Source organism: Carettochelys insculpta, chromosome 2 (assembly GCF_033958435.1).
Source record: "Carettochelys insculpta isolate YL-2023 chromosome 2, ASM3395843v1, whole genome shotgun sequence".
NCBI lineage: Eukaryota > Metazoa > Chordata > Testudines > Carettochelyidae > Carettochelys > Carettochelys insculpta.
The window spans coordinates 173,644,426-173,670,074 of record NC_134138.1 but is presented as its reverse complement, the minus strand read 5'-3'; positions in this window follow the sequence as shown (position 1 = coordinate 173,670,074).

Sequence of the window (25,649 nt, the reverse complement as noted above, 5' to 3'; positions counted from 1 at the left end):
CATACCTTCAAGAAAAAGAGGCTTTTTATTTTCCTGAAGAGTTTTTCTTTAACCTCCTTTCTTTAACCTCAAAGGAGGGCACAGTGGCTCATCAGTGTTTGACTGGTTAGGAGGCTGCCTGAGGCTTCTGGATAATGAGGAAACAGTGGAAGGCTGCCTCTTACTCTACCCACTAGGCAACACTGCTTCCTATTCAATAATACCTTATTTTTATTGTTTTTAAATCACATCTCATTTTAGACTCCGAAAACATCTAAAAAGTCATCTGATTTCAAGTGCATAGAGCACCAAGCAATGCCCAGTGCAGCAATAAAAGAGACAACATTCAACAAGGTGTCCTTTTAGAATGTTTCACTGAGCTTGTTCAAAGTTCACAACTAAAATTTCATCACTGTTTTTTTATTCACTCGTTCAGTCTGCTGTTTGATGAAGAAATTGAAATCTGACTCTTTGTGGATTTTATACATACTATGAACTTTAATTCAAAATGGAACACAATTTAAATGCCAAGTTACAGAAAAAAACGTCAGATGGTTGGACGATAATACTAGAGCCAAACCTTCCATGGATATTATTATACCTAAGAAGGTGACTAAAAATCAATAAAAAAAGAGGCATTCTCAGATGACAATAATTGGAAGGAAAGATGATCCAGTGGTTAAGACTCTAGTCTGAGTTTTAGGAGAGTCAGCGCTGATTCTTTGCTCCATAATAGGTTTCTTGTTATACCTCAGGTAACTCCCTTAATCACTTTGTGACAGTTTTAGATACTGTCTGTTTTGTATGCAAAATCTGTATGTCAAGGACCATCTTTTATTCAATGTTTGTGCAGTGCCTAGCACAACGGGATTTCAGTCCTAATTGGGGCCTCTAAGCACTGCTGCAGTTCAATTAATAAATAGTACAAATAAGAATAAAACTGTGGGGGGAATGAATGCGAAGGTGACTGTATTATGCTTATAATTGTAGCTGGATCAGAGCAGTACAGAAGAAGAAGGAATATGAGCTTTGCCTCAGATGTCTCAGTTTAAAGAAGCAAACAAGACAGATCTCCAGATAATAATACATCAGGGGATTGGGGAAAGTCAGGAAAGAAACATAACAAGGATTTTGTGGTTGTTGATGATGAAAGATTATAAAAAAAACACTTTTTTGAACAAAAGAAGGGTGGTAAATTTTATGGTAGATGTGCTTTCAGGAGGGACATGAAAGGAAGGATGATTTTCATGCCCTGTACATTAGAGTACGACAGGACTTCCACGGGGGGCGTGATGGGAAAAAGAGCAAACAAAAGAAGAAAGGGGAGGTGTCACAGGGTGGCTGGCCTCTTTACATGAACTGGATTCAGCTCCCTGATGGCCCAGGCAAACTAGCCCAGGTGGTTGCAATGAGAGGCAAGGGTGACACATGAATTAGATATAGCCAAAGAAGGAAAATGTAGATGGGTAGCCCCAGAAAAGGAGTGGGGAAAGGAGGATTGCAGAAAACTCTGAAGAAAACTTCAGGCAGAGAATGACCATCTGTAGTGATTATGCCAAGATAGGAGCCAGAAAAAGAACAGTTATGAAGCTGCTTAAAACCATTGGGGATGAATAGTAACAAAGAGATAGACATGAATGAGGATGATAGTGAGCAAGAAAGGAAGTTCTGGGAGAAGAGATATGATATGTGAAAGACTCTGATTGTCCTGGAATAAAAGAATATCCTTATTTCCTAACTAAAACAGAAAGATCTGCATTCATCTGATCCCAGCTCACCAGGGATCCAGAATATAAAGTAATGAACTGTGTGTGGGCTTCTTAGAAATCCTTGGATGGAAGGGAGCTTGAGGCCCATGCATGCTGGTTTGGGCATCCATGAAACTATTTTAATTTCCAGCAAACTTCTACTGGTCGAACACTGGTGGATGGAAAGGGGCTTCAGTCATGTGCATTTCTTAACAAAGAGAATTTCTCTGACTTTTTCAAGTAGAGGTGTCCTCCATCCATCTGGCTGTTCCTACCATTTATGTGGGAGATATTTTGAATGATGGTCAAGGAAAATGATTTCAAAATATGGTAAGATTCTCCAGGTAATGTCCTCAGACCACCTCAGTGATAAACCATTGCAAACATATATTTAAAAGTGGTAGAGAGGAATGGTCATTTGAAACAGAACATGAGACATGGACATTTTTGAGAGCTGTCTGCTGTCCCCATCTGGTTATGAAAAAAATGTCCTTTGAAGTCACTTCCTGAGAAGAGTCCACTGCCTATTGATTACCTGTTCCAAGAATCTTCTTATCAGAGGATCAGGGTGTAAAGAGGAAAAAACAATCTATGCATGGAGGTGCTTATTTAGAACAAAGGCAGTAACCAATATGTAGCCACAGGAAAGCTCCTTTGCGGCATTTGAAGGACTGACTCCAACAAGGATCTCTGCTAGAGGTGGGGGTGCATGATCTCTGGTAAGCTTGTTAGCATATGAGTATATTCTTTAACATTTTCTGTGTAATACTTTCACCCTAAGAACAAATATGCTGGCTTAGAAAGAGCTGTGTGGTTACTTGTATCTATGGCTAAGTATGCTGTTTATAGCCTCAGAAAACAGAGCAAAGTGAAGACGCCAGTCTGTCTAGACTATTGTTTCTTAAACCAAATTCGGAGCAACACTGATGTTCCACAAACAACGCGCAGGTGTGCCATGAGTATTTGGAAAAATACACTGGTGGTATATATTTCCTGTTATTAAAACCAGATAAAATGTTACTTCTTCATTGCTATGGTACCTGATTAAATTACTTCATTTTATTTTTGCTGTTTGTTTGTTTGTTTGTTAACAATTTTTGTAGAGGATAATTTTCGTAGGTGTTCCACATGAAAGAAAAATATTGTTTGGTGTTATGTGGTCCCAAAAAGTTTAAAAAGCACTGCTCTAGACCATCTGATTTTCTGTGAATAATACAATGTTGGACATGTACAGTGTATCCTGAAAACTCTCCAGTCAGAAGAGAGAGAGATTTTGCCTCTGTCCAAGGAGGGTGATTGCAGGGAGGTGGAAGCCAAACACAGGGCACCCTTGCTGGACCTCAGAGGAGAAACATAGGTCCATTTGTCCTGAACTATGACAGTACTCAATAGCACATAATGTATAACTCTACTAAATTTCATGTTTTAGTGCAGTAGGAATTATTTTGGGGGACCTTTGGCTATGTCTACCCAGCAGTGTTATTTTGAAATAAGCTATTCTGGAAGGCTACAGCTACACTGCATTCCTCTTTCAAAAGAGGAATGCAAATGAGGAAGATCAAAAATGCAAATGAAGTGCTGATTTACAAATCTCGCACCTCATTTGCAAAATCTCATGTGATCACATTTCCGGAAGAGACTTTTCTGAAAGCAAAAACAGGTGTGTATATGGGGTTCCTTTGGAATAAAACCCCATTTTTGGAAGATACCATCTTCATATTTTGTTTCGGGAAGAAGTGTTCTTTTGAAAATGGGATTTTTTCCCGAAAGGAACCCCGTCTGCATGGCTGTTTTTGCTTTTGGAAAAGTCTCTTCCAGAAACACAATTGCGCAAGATTTTGCAAATGAGGTGCAAGATTTGCAAATCAGCACTTCATTTGCATTTTTGACCTCCCTCATTTGCATTCCTCCTATGAAATGGGAATATAGTGTAGACACTGTCAAAGAGAATTTCTGGAACAGCTTATTTCGAAATAGCACATCTCCATACAAAAGCATATTGATACAGTGCTCAGCTACTTCAAAATTGAGCATATGGATACAAGAGTCTGTTTTGGATTAGAGCTGTTGGATGCAGTATAGCTTACTTCAAAATAGCCCCCATTCCCTGTCAATACAGTCCCTATTCTGAAATATCCATTTCGGAACAGGAGCTATTCCTCATAGAATGAAGTTTGCCAAAATTCAAAATAAGCCATCCACTGTTTGGAAATTATTTTGAAAATAGCCATTGCTTTGTCTAGATGCTTGCATAATTATTTTGGAATACTGGCCATTATTCTGAAATAACTTTTGCCATGTAGACACACCCTTTATGGCCTGTGTTATGTAGGAAGTCGGAGTAGATAATCACAATGGTCAGTTCCAGTCTTTTGAGTGTAAAATTATCATAGGTGAAAAAAGGCTCCTGAATTTTTGAAATCCAACAACACAGACGAGAATTAGATTAAATAAATTCAAGACCATAAGACAGCTTCAAACCCTGCCTTCCCCCCATGATGCTGTTGACTGAGTTGAAAATGGAAAGGGTTACCACTGCGGAGGGGGATGGAGTCCACTGCCTCTGGGCCCTCTTTCTGTCTGGCATGCTTTTGCCTCTATTCAGGCAGGCTGGGTTCTGCTAAGACGAAAGGTAACCTCAGCCCCTCACCCATACAAAGGACCCTAGAGTAGTACTGTCAGGGAGTTTGGTGTTGTGACCCCAGGATGGCATAGAGCTCTGTGTGTGGTGAACCCTTCTGTTTCTCCTTGTGTACAAGTATACTTCTAACACTAATGATACCACCCATTTGTCTAACACTTCTGATACCACCCAATAGAGCCCTGATATAATGGCCAGAGTTCCCCAGCAATGGTGCTAGGTAAGGGTTTCCCTTTTCTAGCTGCCTAAATAAGAGTAGCAATTACTTGAGTGACCTCTCTATGGCCACTTGAAGAGGTGTGGCAGGAATGCTTAAGTCTTCTGACCCCTGGACACTGAAAGTTATCTGTGACAGTGGAACCACATTACTAAGAGCAATGGTAGCCAGACCTTGTCACCCCCAGCATTTACTTCCCAAAGATTAGTTGTAAACCTAGAGATTCAATAGGGCCTGCAATGAGGTGATTAAAGTACTTTTAGGGTCTGATTATTTTCCTTCTATCCTTATCTTTTGTACAGTTTATTCATTAAAAAATAAGTTATGCTCCTAGGCTTTAGCGTTTCCAGGATCTTAGTAATCTTTAATACTAAATTATTTAAAATTTTACTTTCAAACTTAGGGATATTTTCATGATACATGTTGCAATGATAAATGCCACGTAAAAATAATAAATAGAATCCTGTGAGCAAAAATTTAATTTTGTGCTGTAGAATTGCATTACTGCTGCTTAGTCACTTACATTCGTTTCTCACTGCTAAGGTATAAACATTCTGAGATGTGATTAATTATATTAGAGGTGCCACATCATCCACATAAAAGGAAGATCTCCATATATTTGAAGTTCTTTAGTATTTATCAGGATTAAAAGGGTATTTATATGTAAATTTTGTATTTCTATTGGCAGATTCCTCTCGCCATAGGCCTAGAGACGAGGCAACTCTCACTTCCATATCATATAGTTGACAGGTGTTCTTCGGACAATGGTGACAAATCTGCAGCTGCATAACACTCCTGGGTCACTAGAGCCCCACTTGGCTCTAACCTGGTTAAAATGAACACTGCAGCGTTTATCATGCCTGCTCTAGTGTCATGCCAAGCTTTTTCGTGGTAATTGAGATATTCGTGGAGCCAACTCGAGCTATCTGAGAAGAAAGATCAACATACTTAGGGACACATTTTCTACTGAACACTTCTGTGGCTCTAATAGATTTCCCCAGCTGACTTGACAAAGCAGGCTGAAGTCATAAACTGAATCTTGATCTCTGCAGAGAGATGCAGTTTGAATTCGTTTTCATGTCTGTAGGCTTGTTCTGATAGTTCTGCAGTATTCCTTCATAGACTAAAGCCATGTCTACACGTGCACGCTACTTCGAAGTAGCGGCACTAACTTTGAAATAGCGCCCATCACGGCTACACGTGTCGGGCGCTATTTCGAAGTTAACATCGACGTTAGGCGGCGAGACGTCGAAGCCGCTAACCCCATGAGGGGATGGGAATAGCGCCCTACTTCGATGTTCAACGTCGAAGTAGGGACCGTGTAGTCGTTGCGCGTCCCACAACATCGAAATTGCCGGGTCCTCCATGGCGGCCATCAGCTGAGGGGTTGAGAGATGCTCTCTCCAGCCCCTCAGCTCAATGGTGGCCGCGTGGAGTGGCCCCTTAAAGGTCCCCTCCCCCTGCCTTCCTGTGCAGGAAGCTGAGGGAACGTGCAGGCGGCAGCCCAGATACGCAGCCAGCCTGCACGTCCCTCAGCCACCCAGAACAGGGCCAGCACCTGCCATGGCTGCCCGGCAGCCCCCCCAGCGCCCCCAGAGGACCCCCCGCAAGGGGAGCCAGAGCAGCCAGGCAAGCCAGGCGGGCAGCCAGGCTGGGAAGCGGCAGCGGAGCCCCTCCTGGACGGAGGCCGAGCTGCGGGACCTGCTGGGGCTCTGGAGCGAGGAGGAGATGCTCCAGGTAATGGGGAGCAAGAGGCAGAAAGCAGATGCGTTCGCTCGGCTGGCCGAGGGCCTGGCCGCCCGGGGTCACCCTGCCCACACTCCTGACCACGTCAGGAGTAAGGTGAAGGAGCTGTGGCAGCGTTACGCCCAGGCCCGGGATGCGGCCGGCCGATCTGGGGCTGCCCCCGTCACTTGCCCCTTTTACAGGGAGCTCAGGGATATCCTGGGCCCCTGGCACACCTCCTCCCCTCCGGCCACCCTTGATACCTCGGCCGACGAGCCCCAGCAGGCCCTGCAGCCGGAGTCCGCCCCGGAGGTTAGCCCCACACCCTGGGGGTCCCCCCTGGAGCCCACCCCCGGGCCATCGCGGCAGAAGGAGGAGGAAGAGGAGGAGGAGGAGGGGGGCTCCTCCTCTGCAGAGTCCGGGCTGCAGATCCTCCTCCTGCCATCCCAGAGCAGCAGCCGGGCGTCCGCCCCCCGGGGATCTCCGGACCGTGGGAGTGGACTGACAGGTATGTACCTCCCTCTGGTATACACCCCCGGGGTTGAGGGGCGGGGGTAATAGATATGTGCCCAGGGCCCCCCACATGCCCACATGGCCATGGCCCCAAGGACAGCAGGGCCATGTCCCTCACAGGAGTGCACCAGCCCCTGCTCCCCCCGCCCCAGCACGACAGTGCCATGACCCATCCCCGGGGCAGAGGGGAGCGGAACCTCGAGGGTCCCCCAGGAGGAGGGGGTGGGACACCCCGCAGCAGCAGCAGCAGCAGCAGCAGCAGCAGCAGCATGTGATGGAGTTGGGGGAGTGCAAAAGGGAGACTCAGGCTAGATATGAGCAACGAGCTGAATAGCTCCCAGGGGCAAAGGATGATCCTGGGGCTACAGCTGGCAGGTGACACCTCTGCCCTGAATAAAAAGGAGGGAGGAGCCGAGCTGGCTTTGAATCGGGGCGGGGGCCGCAGGTAGAGGCTAGGGGAAGGGAGAGCTGGAAGGCAGCCAGCCTGAGGAGGGGGAAAGCTACACCGCAGAGGGGCACCCCTTGGGGTCTTCTCCCCAGGACAGGTTGGAAGGACTGTCTCTGACTGCTGTGCTGTCACTCCTGGGAGAAACTGGGCATCTGTGGCCTAAGAAACCTCTCCTGTAAGACCCTGCTGAGTGAAGTGAGAGTCACTCCTGCCAGGGGACGGGGTACAGTGCAGGGGGACTCCTGAACCCCATCCATCACAGCAGCATCTCCCGGGGACGGGGATGGGGAACCTGCAGCACAGTGGTGGGGGGACAAGGTCCACGGCTCGGGGCCCACACTAACGCCTGTCTCCATATTTCTTCCCCCCCTCCTCCTGTGTTCCACAGTTGCACCATCGGAAGGACCGGAAGAGAGTGCCGGCGAGGCATCAGTGGTCCCGGAGACCCCTCCGGGGCCATTGCTCCAGGCAAGCCCCTCAGCAGAGGACCGACCGGCCCCACGGCGGGCTAGACGGCGGACCCCGCAACAACAACTGATGGCGAAGGACCCCCAGCTGCTGGCCATCCATCGTCGGCAGCTGGAGGTCGCGGAGCAGCGCCTGCGGGTGGAGCAACGCCACGTGGACCTCCAGGAGCGGGCGCTGGCCTGGCGCCAAGAGGCATGGGGGCCTATATGGACACATTCAACCGCCTGGTGGACTACTTGGCCCCCCATGCTGCGCTGGCCACCACAGCACCCGCCCTGCCTGCTCCACCCGCCGCACCACCTGCTGCTCTGCACATCGCCGTCCCGTCCGCCGTCGCCCCGCCACCCACCACCGAGGGCCGGACCGCCGAGGGACACCTGGGGCCAGCTGAGACTTGCCGGACATATCTTCCGGTCCGCCCGGCCCCCAGCCAGCCCCGGACAGGGCTGCGGCCAAGGCGGGGCTCCCGGCTGCCCACCCCCAGTGCCGGACTTTAGGGGCGTGGGGCCCGGGACGTGCCCCCCCCCTTGTATATAGTTAATTTCCACAAAAGGACTATGATGGACAGTTTCATTTATATTTGTGCCCCCCTTTGCCCCGTCCCCCCCATGTAAATAGTTCTCCCCTTCCTTATCATCCCTGGTTTTCTTTTTATTGAACAACAGACCCATATTATTATATGCAAACTTTTTTTATTATTATTGTTTTATTTGTACAGATTACTTTTGTTAAAGACGTCTTGTATATAGTTTGTTCTTGTTTTAATTATAGTTACAAAAAACAGTTCCAGAAGAAAAACCAGTTTAATTTTAGCCACAAGTGCGTGCTGTCATTTGTACAGGAGAAGTGGCGGGGGGCTGTGCTGTTGGGAGTTCCGTGGTGTGGGCGTAGGGGCAGGGAGTGTTGTGGAGGAAGGGGGGGTGCAGTGGGGTGCCTGGCAGAGTTCACCCTGCGGCCTCCTTGAAGTGGGCCCGCAGGGCCTCCCGGACCCGGGTCCCTTCGGGGTCCACCTGGCGAATGGGGGCAGCGGGTGGCTGCACGTCACCCCTGCCAGCTTCCACAGCCCAGCCCTGAAAAAAGGCCTCCCCCTTGCTCTCCACCAAATTGTGCAGGGCGCAGCAGGCACCCACAATCTGGGGGATGTTGTTGGGGCCCGCATCCAGGCAGGTCAGGAGACATCTCCAGCGCCCTTTGAGGCGGCCAAATGAGCGCTCCACCACCTGGCGCGCGTGGTTCAGGCGCTGGTTGAAGCGCTTCTGGCTGGCAGAGAGATGCCCCATGTACTGGTGCATGAGCCAGGGCCGGAGGGGGTATGCCGCATCTGCGACGACGCAGAGGGGCATGGTGGTGTCCCCCACAGGGGTCTCCCGCTGGGGGATGTAGGTCCCCGCCTCCAGCTGGCGACACAGGCCCAAATTCCGGAAAACCCGGGCGTCGTGGGTGCTGCCAGGCCAGCCCACATAAACATCCTGGAAACGGCCCCGGCTGTCCACCAAGGCCTGAAGGACCACTGAGTGGTAGCCCTTGCGGTTGATGTAGCGTCCTCCACTGTGTTGCGGGGCGCGGATGGGGATGTGAGTCCCATCCAGAGCCCCGAAGCAATTGGGGAAGCCCAGCGTGGCAAAGCCCGTGATGGTGGCATTTGGGTCCCCCAGCCTCACGAGCCTGTGGAGGAGCATGGTGTTGATGGCACGCATGACCTGCAGGGAAAGCACATGGGAGAGCACCAATGAGGGGTGAGCAGGGTGTGCATGGCCCAGCCCTGCCCAGCCCTGCCCTGCCCTGCCCTCCCCTCCCCTGCCCAGCCCTGCCCTGCCCTGCCAGGGCCCCCCTGCCCTCCCCCTCCGCCCGTGGGTCCTCTTACCTCCATAAGGACAGCCCCAACGATGGCCTTGCCGACGCCAAACTGCTGTCCCACGGATCGGTAGCTTTCTGGAGTGGCCAGCTTCCAGACAGCAATGCCGACCCGTTTCTCCACAGTGAGGGCACGCCGCATGGCAGTGTCCTGGTGCCTGAGTGCGGGGGTGAGCCACTGGCACAGCTCCATAAATGTCTCCCGGCTCATCCTGAAGTTCCTGAGCCAGTGGTCGTCGTCCCACTCCTCAAGCACCAGCCGCTCTCACCAGTAGGTGCTGGTGGGGTAGCTCCACAGGCGGCGGCGTGTGAGGCAGGGGGTGGGGTCGGGGTGCTGCAGGGTTGGGGATTGAGCCCTGCTCCCCTGGGGGCCGCTCCTCCTCCGGTATGGCAAGGAGGTGCTCAGCTGCCTCCCGCATGGCATGGATCAGGGCGAGCCCTGCTCCTGCCGGGAGGGCTGGGTGGACCTCTGGCTGCTGCTGCTGCTGGGGGTCCATGCCTGCGTCGCCCGAGGTCTGTGTGCCTATGGCTCTTCAGACCGCGTGCTGTGCAGGCTGAGTGTGTCTGGGAGGGGCCCTTTAAGGGAGCGGCTAGCTGTTGCCCTGGAAGCGCTAATCCGCCCTGTGACCCTGTCTGCAGCTGTGCCTGGCATCCCTATTTCTATGTGTGCTACTTTGGCATGTAGACGTTCCCTCGCTGCGCCTATTTTGATGTGGTGCTGAGCAACGTCGAAGTTGAACATCGACGTTGCCAGCCCTGGAGGACGTGTAGACGTTATTAATCGAAATAGACTATTTCGATGTCGCTACATTGAAATAAGCTACTTCGAAGCAGGCTTCACGTGTAGACGTAGCCTAAGAGAGAATAAATATTCACAAGTAGCTATTTTGGACAGGCCTGAAAGTGTTCTCAATGGGAGGGCTTCTTAGGTGAAGAGCTGATGACCTATTTTTTTCTTTAATCTCTTGTCCAGGTGACTCTTTGGTCAGAGCTAGCCAAAACAATTTGCATGGGATGCCCAAAATGAAGACTCCATATTTTCAGAAGAGGTGAAAGCTTTGAAGATGGTATAGAAACCTGACACTTCCTTAGCAGGGTGTCAGTGGGCATACTTTCCCATAAAATGTTTGCAATTTTAGATAAAATTAGTTTGTGATCCATTGCAACATATTTTAAATTCATACATCCCTGGTTTTGTATGTTTAGACTTGATACAATAGGCTAGGCTTCAAAGCTAAACTATTTGCAAGGTATTTAGCCCCTCTCCCTCTTTAATGGAACTGGGACCCTGGTTGTCTGAGATGGAACCTAGGTTTGACTCCAAATTTGTTCTTTTCAGCTGACTGTGCTACTTAAGTAGTACCATTTTTTTCTTTTTGACCTACAAGTAGGTCAAGATTTTATTTTTTTTCCTAACAAAACAATTTTCTGACAGAAAATTAAATTTTCAAGTGAACAAAATTTTGTGGAAGGTGAATTCTTTCCACAGAAAATTTCAACCTTTCATTGAAAAGCCAGTTAACCCCAAAACTAAAATGTGTGTGTGCAAAAACTGAAATTTCACCCGCAAAAATAAAAATGTGCATTCCAGATTCAAAATTTGCCTGAAAAGAAAGAGACAAAATGTTTCAGAAATGCCCACATCTGCCTTTCTGGGATAGTTGCACTACACCTTCAGTAATGCCCCACAGCCATGGAACATCAAAGACACTCCACAATGGGTCAGCAAGAAGAGAGAATGTGGTGCATCATGGGAGACATAATTCAGCCATGGACCCCAATCTGTAGAAGAGAAACAGGGCATAAACCACTCATGCTATATCTTTCATGATTCTTAACATGATTCACTGTCTTCTAGGGCAAAGCCAGTGTAATGGACTAAGGCATATCACAGGCTTCTAGGAAAAAGTCACTATGATAAACTTAAAAGGTCTACTGTTCAATGTGGTTTTACACTTCCTTCATACCATTTTGAAATGCTGAATCTTTTAAAATCTAATAAATATTTAATACAGTGAGAAACTGTTCTTTCTGATCAGATACACAATTGCATTCCTGATCACTAGTAATGCATAATGCGGCTATAATAGTTTTTGTAAGAGTTGGTGTGGCTGTCCAAGTAGCCCCTTCAAATTTCAGCTCAGATAAATGCATTGTCTACTAAATTCATCCTACCTTCAATCTATTAATCTAGTTTCAAGTGGATTATAGTATTTTCCATCCCTGTTAGAAATAATTTGCAGCAATGCAACAAAGAGTAGTTGTTGTTCCACTTCCACATCTGAGATGGCTGCATTTCACTGATGTAATTCTTTCCCTACTTCACAAGGACACTGTCAAATTTAATTAAAGAATGTGAGGGGGTTAACTGGCTGAGAGATGCTGTGCAAGTTTAAAGAGTAATGAATGTAAGAGTATGTTGCCCTCAAAAGTCAGATTCTTTGCTGCCCTAAGAGCTACCATTGTCTGAAGTGATCAGCCGCCTTATCATCCCTACTTATCCCAGTCCTTGGGCAAGTAAAGTAAAGGTATGCAAGAGGGCAATGCATTTGGTAATGGTTGTGCTAGGAGATAGACGGCATCCTTTGGACAGAGTCTAAAGATGTCTGAAGTGCTAAAAAAAAGAATTGGCTAAGCAGCATGTTCAGGTCTATCCTCATTCAGTATCAATCACTGACAGCAGCCAGGCTATTACTTGAGCTTCTCAATGCATACCTTCTTCAAAGCAGAGTACTAATTTATATATGTATGCATAATAACAGGTATACAATTTTTCATTTTCAGTATTGCTGCACCTCAGGGCAGTGAAATTACTATCTTCTTTTTTTATTAGTTTGAAGAAAAGACAAATGAATGACCTGGTTCCAAACTGAACCTTTTTCGTACTTGGGTAAGTGGTTTTATATGTATTCAAGCATGCTCCAGAAACCGTTGAAGGTTAGCTCATTCATTATATTGATTGACAGGAAGGCATCAGGAAAAGCATCTATCTGTGACCACTTTGTCAAGAGAGGCACTGTCTGTACCCTGCTGTCTGTGTGCATCTTGGCATTTTGGCACAATATCTAAATCAGTAATGGACAAAATGCAGTTCTAACGAGCACAATAGCATTGGCTCAACAAAAGCTTTTAAAACAAACACAGGAGTTCAAAGCTTCAAATCGCAAGTGGAGGTGATGCCCTGAGAGTTTACTGTGCAAAAGTTCTCTTTCTTTCCTATCTCTCACTGCTGGTTTTTCATTACAAAAGCCCTTGAGAAGCAATGACAACATTAGCTGTCTTTGAAATTGTTAAAAATTTATGATTATTTTAAAAATCCCTTCATTTATTTTCGTTTTGTTGTCCGTCTTCCCCATAACAGTGCATATAAATCAGACAGAAAATACCCGGAGTGCCAGGCAGATCTTGGTAAGGTGGTTTTCTTGCAGGAGGGTTGGCTGGTTCTAGGACAGTTGATTTGAAAAATAGCTTGTCAAAGGGAGGGCTTGCAAAATTTCTGAAGATAAACGAGTCATAAGGGCTGTGGCCTGATTCTCAAGATAGTGTATGAGAAACTGCCAGTTGGTGGCTGACAGAAAATTATTGCTATCACACTGAACATGAGAGTCTGACTGGTTCAGCTAGCTAGACTATTAAACGAAGCACAAAAGAAGAAACAAAACAAATACATGGCAAAAGGTATGATAACAGAAATGGACCCACTCTCTGGCTGTGTCTACACTTGCATTCCGCTTTCAAAAGAGGTCTGCATATGAGGGAAAATGAAAATGTAAATGAGGTGCATATTTGCATATCTGGCACTTCATTAGCATATTATTATTTTGAAAGAGTTTCTTTCGAAAGAAGAAAACCAGTGTAGCCACTGCTCTTTCGAAAGTAAACCCCATCTTCGAAAGAATCCTTCTTCCCTTTTTTATGGGAAAAAAGGGAAGATGGATTCTTTCGAAGATGGGGTTTACTTTCGAAAGAGCAGTGGCTACACTGGTTTTCTTCTTTCGAAAGAAACTCTTTCAAAATAATAATATGCTAATGAAGTGCCAGATATGCAAATATGCACCTCATTTACATTTTCCATATCCCTCATTTGCATGCCTCTTTTGAACGCGGAATGCAAGTGTAGACTCAGCCTCTCTGGGTAGCAGCACAGTAATTGTTAAGTTAAGTTGGAACCTAGTAAAATTAAGTTAAAAGTGAATTGCATTGAGCCTTAGATTTCTAGAATAATGCATTTCAATCTTTTGTAATGTCATCTGTTGTTAAATCTGAGGCATCTTTTATCTTGGCTCCTCTCCCAGTCAGAGATTAAAGAATTTGTCATGTTCAGAGACTCATGTTGAGTAATATCTAGCACCATGTGTGAGCTCACATGGCTCAGTGAGGCTACTGGTGGTGTGAACAGTGGTGCTAACAGCCACCATTGGTCCCAAGCCAAGGTGGAAGGGCCAGGTATCGAAGGGGTAGGGCCTAGGGCATTCAGACCCCAGAGCTTCCTGGATCACTGTGCTAGGCCCTAACCCATTCCACTCCCTCACAACTATGTGCAGCCAGAATGCTGCCTTGGCAGTTCAATGAGAGCCTGGAACTCCAGCTGTCACTGCTGCCAAAGTAGAAGCAGGAGTGGCCAGAGCTCCAGGCCCCTTTGAAATGCAGGAATGGCAGCCACTGCACCCTCTCCTCCACCTCTTGGCAGGACTGGGTGTGAAGTACTATTCAACATGGGAAAGTCTGTCAGAATCTAGCCTTATTGCTAGCTCTTGCTGCTGCCATAACATGGCTAGCAAAAGTAAATTTTAGTCCAGAGAAATATATCATTTGAGGGTATCAGCTTTCATTACCCCAACTATATCCCGAAGGTCTCAAACTAGCTTCCAAATATGTGTACATCTTTGCATGCACAATCATTGTACACCATCACGTGTTCATACAAAGACAGTAGGGTCTCAACATTCGTGAACGTAAGGTTTGCTAATTCAATTATTCGTGAGTAGCTGCTTCCCAGGGCTCCAGGCAGAATGCCGGCAGCCACCATTTCCTAGTACTTCAGGGTGGGGAGTGCCAAGGGCTGCCAGTTCCCAGGGCTCTGGGCAGGAGCGCCAGCAGCCACTGCATCGCCAGGACTCCAGGCAGGGAGCACCAGCAGCGGCTGCCCTGCCAGGGCTCTGGGCAGGAGCCCTGGCAGCCGGGCTCCAGGTGGGAAGCAGCTGCCATATTCACAAAATTCAACATTCGTGAGGGTTATCAACACGGAACCCTTGTGACTGTTGAAACCCTACTGTATCAGAATGTGTGTGTGCACCAAGGTGCTTGATTTGTACTCTATTTTTGTGGGTAAAGAGGTACTTGTGCTTGTAAATACTGTAATTAATGTATACAAGAGATTTAAAAAAACGTTTTGCTCTATAATGCTGCACACAGATACTTAAAATTTACCCCTGAGCCATTATAGATCCTTCAGATGGGGACTGAATTTAAGTATGGGCTTGGTTCTAACACCTTTATTCATGTTATAGTACCTTACTGCTTGAGTGGTTCCACTGAAATCAATGGAAGCACTTGTGGATTAAGGTGCTATTCTTTTTCTATCTCCATTATTGATTGTAAAGGGCTAGAAAGCTCTGCCAGACACATACACCAAGAAGATAAAATAGATTTTAGAGAGACAGGAATATTTCTTTCTTGCTCCAATTTAGAAGCTTGATCATGACCAGCTAAAAATAGAGAAGCAGGGCTCAGGGTTGCCTCCTATTTGCTGTTCTTTTTTCCCTGTTTCCTAAAAGATTGTCTACTTGAAATTTAATTGGTAAAATCCTTGACATCTTTCAAGCAGTATTAAAAATTATTCTGCCTCTGTGCTTCTCTTCATAGAAGGTAAATAAGCCAAATCCAAATAGTAGTAGTAGTAGGCATCCTTCAGTCTGCATAGACTATGGATCGCGCCCTTAAAAGTTTCAATTGAAGACTTCATTGACAGCGTCTATTGTGACTATAAAGACCCACATGAGAGTGACAGTCCTTGCTGCATCTTTTGCAGATGTAGTGGGTGTCTGGCAAGTCCTTATTGTGCTTTCTGTGCGCTCGCTTCTCCTCTGCTAGCTGTCTGATCTTCAACTCGCCCTTCTGAAGGCCCTTGTGTAACCCCTGCCTCCATCTTCTGCGGTCGTCTGCTAGTTCTTCCCAGTTGTCCAGCTCGATGTGTACCTCTCTGAGGTCTCTCTTGCAGACATCTTTGTAGCGCAACTGGGGGCGTCCGGGGGGTCTTTTGCCAGAGGCTAGCTCACCATACAGGATGTCTTTTGGAATCCTTCCATCGTTCATCCTGTGGACGTGGCCAAGCCAGCGGAGCCGACGCTGCCTGAGGAGGGTGTGCATGGTTGGGATTCCAGCTTGCTCGAGGACGGCGGTGTTGGTCACTCTGTCCTTCCATGATATTCCAAGGATGCGCCTGAGGCAGCGTAAGTGGAAAACGTTCAGCCTCTTTTCCTGGTGGGCATACAGGGTCCAAATCTCGCTGCCATAAAGGAGGATGCTGAGGATGCAGGCTCTGTAGACTTGCATTTTGGTGTGAGTATACAGCTTGTTGTTATTCCACACTCTCTTGCTGAGTCTGGACAGAGTTGTGGCCACTTTTCCGATACTCCTATTTAGCTCAGTGTCCGACGACAGGGTGTCAGTGATGGTGGACCCGAGGTAAACGAACTTGTGGACAACCTCTAACACATAGTTGTCAATGCTGATTGATGGGGATTCAGCAACATCCTGACCGAGTACATTCGTCTCCTTTAGGCTGATGGTAAGCCCAAAGTCCTTACATGCTTTGGAGAACTGATCCAGCAGTTTTTGAAGCTGGTTTTCTGTGTGAGACACTACAGCAGCATCGTCTGCGAACAGCATGTCTCTGATGAGGACTTCCCGCACCTTAGTCTTAGCTTTCAGCCTTGCAAGGTTAAACAGTTTCCCATCAGATCTTGTGTGCAGCAAGATGCCCTCTGTTGAAGATCCAAAGGCATGCTTCAGGAGGAGTGCGAAGAAGATCCCAAACAATGTCGGAGCAAGCACGCATCCTTGTTTGATGCTGCTCCTGATTGTGAAAGCATCCGATAATGCGCCGTCATATGGGATGGTTCCTCTCATATCTTCATGGAACGACTGGATCATCTCGAGTAACCGTGGAGGACAGCCTATTTTGTGGAGCAGCTTGAACAGACAATCCCTGCTGACCAAGTCAAAAGCCTTGGTCAAGTCGATGAAGGCTATGTAGAGTGGCTTTCTCTGCTCCCTGCACTTCTCCTGCAGCTGCCTTAGAGAGAAGACCATGGCTACGTCTACACGTGAAGCCTACATCGAAGTAGCTTATTTCGATGTTGCAACATCGAAATAGCCTATTTCGATGAATAGCGTCTACACGTCCTCCAGGGCCGGCAACGTCGATGTTCAACTTCGACGTTGCTCAGCCCAACATCGAAATAGGCGCAGCGAGGGAACGTCTACACATCGAAGTAGCACACATCGAAATAGGGATGCCAGGCACAGCTGCAGACAGGGTCAACGGGCGGACTAGCACTTCCGGGGCAACAGCTAGCCACTCCCTTAAAGGGCCCCTCCCACATACACTCAGCCTGCACAGCACGCGGTCTGAGGAGCCATAGGCACACAGACCCCGGGCGCCGCAGTCATGGACCCCCAGCAGCAGCAGCAGCAGCAGCAGCAGCAGCAGCTAGAGGTCCACCCAGCCCTCCCGGCAGGAGCAGGGCTTGCCCTGGCCCATGCCATGTGGGAGGCAGCTGAGTACCTCCTTGCCCCAGGGGAGGAGATGCCCCCAGGGCAGCAGGGCTCAACCTCTACCCCTGCAGCACCCCGCTCCACCCCCTGCCTCACACACCGGCGGCTGTGGAGCTACCCCACCAGCACCGACTGGTGGGAGTGGCTGATGCTTGGGGAGTGGGACGACGACCACTGGCTCAGGAACTTCAGGATGAGCCGGCAGACATTCCTGGAGCTGTGCCAGTGGCTCACCCCCGCACTCAGGCACCAGGACACTGCCATGCGGCGTGCCCTCCCTGTGGAGAAACGGGTCGGCATCGCTGTCTGGAAGCTGGCCACTCCAGACAGCTACCGATCCGTGGGGCAGCAGTTTGGTGTCGGCAAGGCCACCGTCGGGGCTGTCTTCATGGAGGTAAGAGAACCCACAGGGGGAGGCCAGGGCAGGGCAGGGGGGCCAGAGCAGGGCAGGGGGGCCAGGGCAGGGGGGCCAGGGCAGGGCAGGGCAGGGCAGGGCAGGGAAGGGCAGGGGGGCCAGGGCAGGGCAGGCTAGGGCAGGGCAGGCCAGGGCAGGGGGCCAGGGCAGAGCAGGGGGGCCAGAGCAGGGCAGCGCAGGGCAGGGCAGGGCAGGGCAGGGGGGCCAGAGCAGGGCAGGGCCACGCACACCCTGCTCACCCCTCATTGGGGCTGTCCCATGTGCTTTCTCTGCAGGTTGTGCGTGCCATCAACGCCATGCTCCTGCACAGGCTCGTGAGGCTGGGGGACCCAGATGCCACCGTCGCCGCCTTTGCCACCCTGGGCTTCCCCAACTGCTTCAGGGCTCTGGATGGGATTCACATCCCCATCTGCACCCCGCATCACAGTGGAGGACAATACCTCAATCGGAAGAGCTACCATTCTGTCGTCCTGCAGGCCTTGGTGGACAGCCAGGGACGTTTCCAGGACATTTACGTGGGCTGGCCTGGCAGCACCCACGACGCCCGGGTTTTTCGGAACTCGGGCCTGTGCCGCTGGCTGGAGGCGGGGACCTACATCCCCCAGCGGGAGATCCCTCTGGGGGACACCACCATGCCCTTCTGCGTCATCGCAGATACGGCATACCCCCTCCAGCCGTGGCTCATGCACCCCTACACGGGCCATCTCTCCGCTAGCCAGGAGCGCTTCAACGAGCGCCTGAACCGTGCACGCCAGGTGGTGGAGCGCTCATTTGGCCACCTCAAGGGACGCTGGCGACGTCTCCTGACCCGCCTGGATGCGGGCCCCAACAACATCCCCCAGATTGTGGGTGCCTGCTGCGCCCTGCACAACCTCGTGGAGAGCAAGGGGGAGACCTTTCTGCAGGGCTGGGCTGCGGAGGCCGGCAGGGCAGACGTGCAGCCACCTGCTGCCCCCAGTCGGCAGGTGGACCCCGAGGGGACCCGGGTCCGGGAGGCCCTGCAGGCCCACTTCGACCAACAGGCCATGGGGTGAACTCTGCCCAGGCCCCCTACTGCCCGCCCCTTCCTCCACCACACTCCTGCCCCAACGCCCACACCATGGAGCACCCCACCGCCCCCACCCCACTTGTCCTGGACAAATGACAGCACGAACTTGTGGCTGAACATAATTTTTTTTTTCTGGCCGAACATTTTTTTTGGGTTGTAAATAAATATGTCAACCACAAACAGAAAACTAAGTACAAACGTTCAACCAAAGCAATATGTACAAAAATAAAACAATCCAAAGAAACAACTGTGTGGCATACATAATAAAAAGAAAACCAGGGAGGAGAAAGGGGAGAACTATTTACATGGGGGGGACGGGGCAAACGGGGGCACCAAAACAACAGGGTCCAACTATATACAAGGGGGGGGCCACATCCCGGGCCCCTCGCCTCTATAGCCCGGCACTGGGCGTGCCCGGCCGGGAGCCCCGCCACGCCTGCAGTCTGGTCCGCGGCTGGGTGGGAGCGGGCTGGACCGGAAGGTATCGGGGCCGGCGAGTCTCAGGTGGCTCCAGGGGTCCCTCGGCGCTCTGGCCCTTGCGGGTGGCTGGTGGGGCGATGGCGGACGGGCCGGCGACGGGCGGAGCAGCTGGTGGTGGGGCTGCAGGAGCGGGCAGGGCGGGCGATGGCTCGGCCGGCGCGGCATGGGGGGCCAGGTAGTCGACGAGCCGGTTAAATGTCTGCATATAGGCCCCCCATGCCTCCTGGCGCCAGGCCAGCGCCCGCTCCTGCAGCTGGAGGTGCTGCTCCGAGACCTCCAGCTGCCGGCGGAGGATGGCCAGCAGCTGGGGGTCCGTCGCCGGTAGTAGGCGCGGCCGTCGGTAGTAGGTCCGTCGCCGTCTAGCCCTCCGCAGGGCCAGTCGTTCCTCGGCCAAGGGGCTGCCCTGGAGCAATGGTCCCGGAGGGCTCTCCGGGACAACTGAGGCCTCGCCGGCGCTCTCTTCCAGTCCTTCTGAGGGTGCAGGTGCAGGTGCAGGACACAGGAGAGGAGAGGGGAAAGAAGAATGGAGACAGGCGTTAGTGTGGGCCCCGAGCCATGGCCTTTGTCCCCCCCGCCCTGTGCTGCAGGTTCCCCATCCCCGTCCCCGGGAGATGCTGCTGTGATGGATGGGGTTCAGGGGTCCCCCTGCCCTGCACCCCGTCCCCTGGTGGGAGCGACTCTCACTTCACCCTGCAGGGTCTGAGAGCAGGAGAGCTTTCTTAGGCCACAGATGGCCAGTTTCTGGCAGGAGTGACAGCACCAGCTGTCGGAAGAGACAGTCCTTCCAACCCGTCATGGGGAGAAGACCCCAAGGGGGGCCCCTCTGGGATGCAGCTTTCCCCCTCCTCAGGCTGGCTGCCTACCAGCTCTCCCTTCCCCTAGCCTTTACCTGTGGCCCCCGCCCTCGCCCCCCAATTCCAAGCCAGCTCGGCTCCTCCCTCCTGTTTGTTCAGGGCAGAGGTGTCACCTGCCAGCTGTAGTGCCAGGATCCTCCTTGGGCCCTGGGAGCTCTTCGGCTCTTGTGGCTCATATGTAGCCTGAGTCTCCCTTTGGCACTCCCCCCACTCCATCACATGCTGCTGCTGTGGGGTGTCCCACCCACTCCGCCCGGGGGCCCCTCGAGGTTCCGCTCCCCCCTGCCCCGGGGATGGGGCATGGCACTGTCATGCAGGGTGTGGGGGGGGCAGGGGCTGATGGCTGCAGTGCTGTGAGGGCCATGGCCCTGGTGTCCTTGGGGCCATGGCCATGTGAGCATGTGGGGGGCCCTGGACACATCTCTGTTACCCCCGCCCCTCAAGCCCAGGGGTGTCCACCAGAGAGGGGTACCTACCTGTCGGTCCGCTCCCACGGTCCGGAGATCCCCGGGGGTCGGAGGCCCTGCTGCTGCTCCAGGATGGCAGGAGGAGGATCTGCAGGCTGGATTCTGCAGAGGAGGAGCCCCCCTCCTCCTCCTCCTCCTCCTCCTGCCGCGATGTCCCGGGGATGGCCTCCGGGGGGGCCCCCGGGGTGCAGGGCTTGCCTCCGGGGCGGACGCCGGCTGCAGGGCCTGCTGGGGCTCGTCAGCCAAGGTGTCAAGGGTGGCTGGAGGGGAGGAGGTGTGCCGGGAGCCCAGGATGTCCCTGAGCTCCCTGTAAAAGGGGCAAGTGACGGGGGCGGCCCCAGATCGGCTGGCCGCATCCCGGGCCCGGGCATAACCCTGCCGCAGCTCCTTCACCTGACTCCTCACATGATCAGGAGTGCAGGCAGGGTGACCCCGGGCAGCCAGGCCATTGGCCAGCCGAGCGAATGCAACCGCGTTCCACCTCTTGCTCCCCATTACCTGGAGCACCTCCTCCTCGCTCCAGAGCCCCAGCAGGTCCCGCAGCTCGGCCTCCGTCCAGGAGGGGCCCCGCTGCTGCTTCCCAGACTGGCTGGCCCTCTGGCTGGGCTGGCTGCCCTGGCTCCCCTTGGGGGGGGGGTCCCCTGGGGGCGCTGGGGGGGCTCCTGGCTAGCCATCGCCGCTGGGTGGGTGGCTGAGGGTTGTGCAGGCTAGCCGCATGTGCAGGCTGCAGCCTGCACGTTGCCTCAGCTTCCTGCAGAGGCAGGGAGGGGGAGGGGACCTTTAAGGGGCCGCTCCATGCGGCCACCAGTGAGCTGAGGGGCTGGAGAGAGCGTCTCTCAACCCCCCAGCTTATGGCTGCCATGGAGGACCCGGCAATTTCGACGTTGCGGGACGCGGATCGTCTACACTGTCCCTACTTCGACGTTGAACGTCGAAGTAGGGCGCTATTCCTACCTCCTCATGGGGTTAGCGACTTCGACGTCTCGCCGCCTAACGTCGAAGTTAACTTCGAAATAGCGCCCGACGCGTGTAGCTGCAACGGGCGCTATTTTGAAGTTAGTGCCGCTACTTCGAAGTAGCATGCACGTGTAGACACAGCTCATGTCAACGGTAGACCTCTCTGCGTGGAATCCGCACTGCGATTCGGGGTACACCCTCTCAGCAATCTTCTGGAGTCTGCCAAGGATTACGCGAGCGAACAGTTTACCAGTGACGCTTAGGAGGGAGATTCCACGGTAGTTGTTGCAGTTGCTTCTGTCTCCTTTGTTCTTATACAACGTTACAATGTTAGCGTCACGCATATCCTGTGGAACCTCACCCTCTTTCCAGCACAGGCACAGTAGCTCATGCAGAGGTTCCAGGAGTGTGTCCGCGGCACATTTGATTACCTCTGGTGGTATACCATCCTGACCAGGGGCCTTTCCTGCTGCAATGCTGTCGATGGCTCTCTTCAGTTCATCCACAGTCCGTTCTTGATCCAGTTCATCCATTACTGGTAGGAGCTTGACGGCATCGAGGGCTGCGTCAACCACAACATTCTCGCGTGAGTACAGCTCGGAGTAGTGCTCAACCCAGCGCTCCATCTGTTTGGCTTTGCCAGCGATGACTTCACCAGATTTGGATTTCAGAGGTGCCATCTTGTTCTGGGTGGGTCCTAATGCCTTCTTCATACCCTCGTACATTCCTCTGAGATTACCAAAGATCTCAAGCCAAATCCAAATAATGTTGGGTAAAAGTAAAAGTTCTGGCACTTGTATGTTGCAATCATCTGGAAACCAATCTCTGAAGTCACTTCTACACAAATAAGACAAACAGCAAACCACCCACTATTCATATTCCTGATTTTATTTCAGTTTCTTCCAGTGTAAGTTTGGATTTGTCCCTCTCAGTATAATTAGTTAGGCATGTTGTTTGTGTAGATAGGGCTGAACCAAAACCTTAGATGCAATCACCCCAAAAAATCTTTTAGGAAGTTTGGTCTGGATTTGAAAATGATCTTCATAGCTCCTCTCTCTATAGTGTGTCAAAGCACACACTCAGACATGAACAGACCCAAACTGTGGAGACCTGTTCAGACTTGGGTTTGGAGACAACCTTCACAGGTTGAGTCTAAGTGTGACCACAAGTCACATGGGATTTCCAACCCCTTAGCCTACTCATCTGGTTTGGGAAAATTCCATAAGAATTACAGCAAACTAGTAGAGAATGGGGATGAAGGGAAAATAGAACTGAAATATCTGAGTAATGGTAACTGTAAAGACATAGGGGCTGTGTCTACACTAGCATTCCTCTTTGGAAAGAGGCATGCAAATGAGGGGAATCAAAAATGCAAATGAGGTGCAAATTTATATATTGGGCACTCGTGTATATTTTTCTTTCAAAAGAAGAAAAGTAGCATAGACATGGCTCTTTCAAAAATAAACCTCATCTTCAAAAGAACCCTTCTTCCTAAAAAAATAAAAATAGCAAGAAGGGTTCTTTCAAAGATGGGGATTACTTTTGAAAGAGCCAAGTCTACACTGCTTTTCTTCTTTCGAAAGAAGAACATGCAAATGATGTGTCAGATATGTAAATTTGCACCTCATGTGCATTTTCAATTTCCATTATTTGCATGCCTCTTTCCAAAGAGGAATGCTAGTGTAGATGTAGCCAAGGTAAGCCAAGTAGGAGAAATGGCTTGGGTATAAAAAGCCATAGGATACAAATGGAAAGTAGAAAAGACAGAGGAAAAAGTGGAATAAGGGAAAGGGGATAGACAGGAGTCAAACCAGGACAGCAAACCAGTGAATTGACAGAGGAAAAATAAATGTAGTAAGCTAGGTCAAACCTTAGAAAAGGAGATTATTATTATTATTATCTAGTCCCAAAAGCAACTACATGAAACAGGATTTAGGTCTGGGGGCTACAAATTTGTCATATGAGGGCATGCTTGTTTACTGTAATGATCCCAAGCATTACTTACCATGAAATGTAGAGAACCCCAAACACTTTAAGATATGGAAATGCACAATCAAGACCACAAACAACCTTAATTCTTCCCTATGGTGATGCTATGAGGAGAAAAAACTGTACCTCTCTCTAAAAACCCTTTTCTTTTAATCTGCACCCATAAATCCAAAGATTTTTACTAACTGTAAACTGCAGTTAGAACCTAGTGAAGAAATAACAGCCTCCTGTCTCAACCATCACTGGAATAATCCTCCATGAAAATTTCACCCATACATGCTTGCATAAGTGAAGAAGAAAGATTAAAATGGAGGAATGCTACCTTTAAAAAAAGAATATGAAAGAGATAAGATAAAATAAAATACATAAAAGGAAACAGACAGATGGGGATTCTTGTAAGAAAAGTCTGGGAAAAAAACAAGAGTGTGGGAAAAGTAACAAACTGAAATACTAAGAGAATAGAAACCAGAAAAGCAAGAGGATGGAGATGATGTTTATCAACTGTCTGAGTGCAGGATGGGATGAAACTGCACTGCCCTTCAAAGAAGGCAGGAATAGAAGGAAAGAAACAACTACTCTCCCACTTTCAAATGGAGAGGAAGGATGCTGCAGCTGGGGCAAGTATCTAATGCTATGGAGTTGGGTTCTAACTTGGTTCCAGCTAAGAGTACAGTCAGGCTGTGTGCTGCAGTAGCTGTTGGAAAGAAGCAAACCGACATACTTGGCTTCAGAATGGGATCACTGCAATGTGGTCACACTGCAAGAACATTCACAGAGCTTTACCAACACAGGAGTACAATAGCCAATGCAACACATTCATGTGCCTTTGGTGCAGACACAGTAACAAGAAAGCAGAGTGGGGACAATTTGCTCCAAAAGAAAGGATTACTTGTTTATCTCACTAGTAACAAGGTGTTGTCTGAGATGGAAAAAGACTCATGGTTGAGAACCATAAGAGCTTGGCCCATCTTGAGAAGGACATGGATGAGCATGAAAGGAATGTGTCAGAGTCAGAGCCAATGGAGGTCAAATGGTGGTGGGGTGGGGAGCAGGAAAGAGACAGGCCAAGAACATGCAGACTACAATATATACGCTTGGTCTTTTGCCAGTGAAGTGAAGTGTTATCAGTGCAGAAACACCTAACTCCTCTGGAAAAGAAAGTGATTGTAGAATCTTTCTCCTGTTTTTCCTAAGTCATGAGTGCAGCAGTACTAATGGCTCAAGTGACTTATAAACTTAGTGTTATGGTGTGGACCCTTCTTTAGTCTACTTAAATTACCCAAGGTAGAAGGGGAGCACTCATCCTCTATGATGCACTTGTTTTAGGAAAGTCTCCATTATCTATATCTAGTTTTCACTTCTTTTGTTTTAAAAAAAATAAAGAGATAGTTCCATAATGTAGGAAACAATCAATACACTAAGGGCAGCATACCACAGAATGGCAATTATTTTGGAACTCTACTATTTTTTTAATCTGCAGAGAATATCCACATTGTCCTCAATTTATTTCCTCATTGTGGTTCAGTTGATGGGGAATTAATTTAGTTTTATATTTATTTTATTGTGCTGAGTCATTCTCATCAGAGAACCTGGGAGTAATTCAGGCAGTTTTGAGAGAAGATAAAATAAATATGCATTATTTTAGCAGGCTCTGTAGACAGTTATAGCAGTGAATATGGCCATTAATTGAAAACAATATAACTAGAACATTGCCACTGTAAGAGAACAAATTTGAAAGCGATCATCTGGAGTTAAGTTTTGACAAAAAAGAAACAGATCACCACTGTAAATCACTGTAGCTCAGGAATTCTTAAACTTCACTGCACTGCAACCCCATCTGACAATAAATTACTTCATGATCCCAGGCAAGGGGGATGGAAGCCGGATCCTGTTGCTGCAGGTTGTCAGGGGCAGGGGGGAAGCGGGGGTAAAGCCTAAGTCCCAGTGTTCCAGGCAGAAGAGCCAAAGCTGATGCTCAAGTTCTTCAGCTTCAGATAGTGGGCCTGCAAACTGAATCTTGCTGCCAGTGATGAAGCCTTCAGGCTTTGGGCCCCAGCAAGTCAAAGC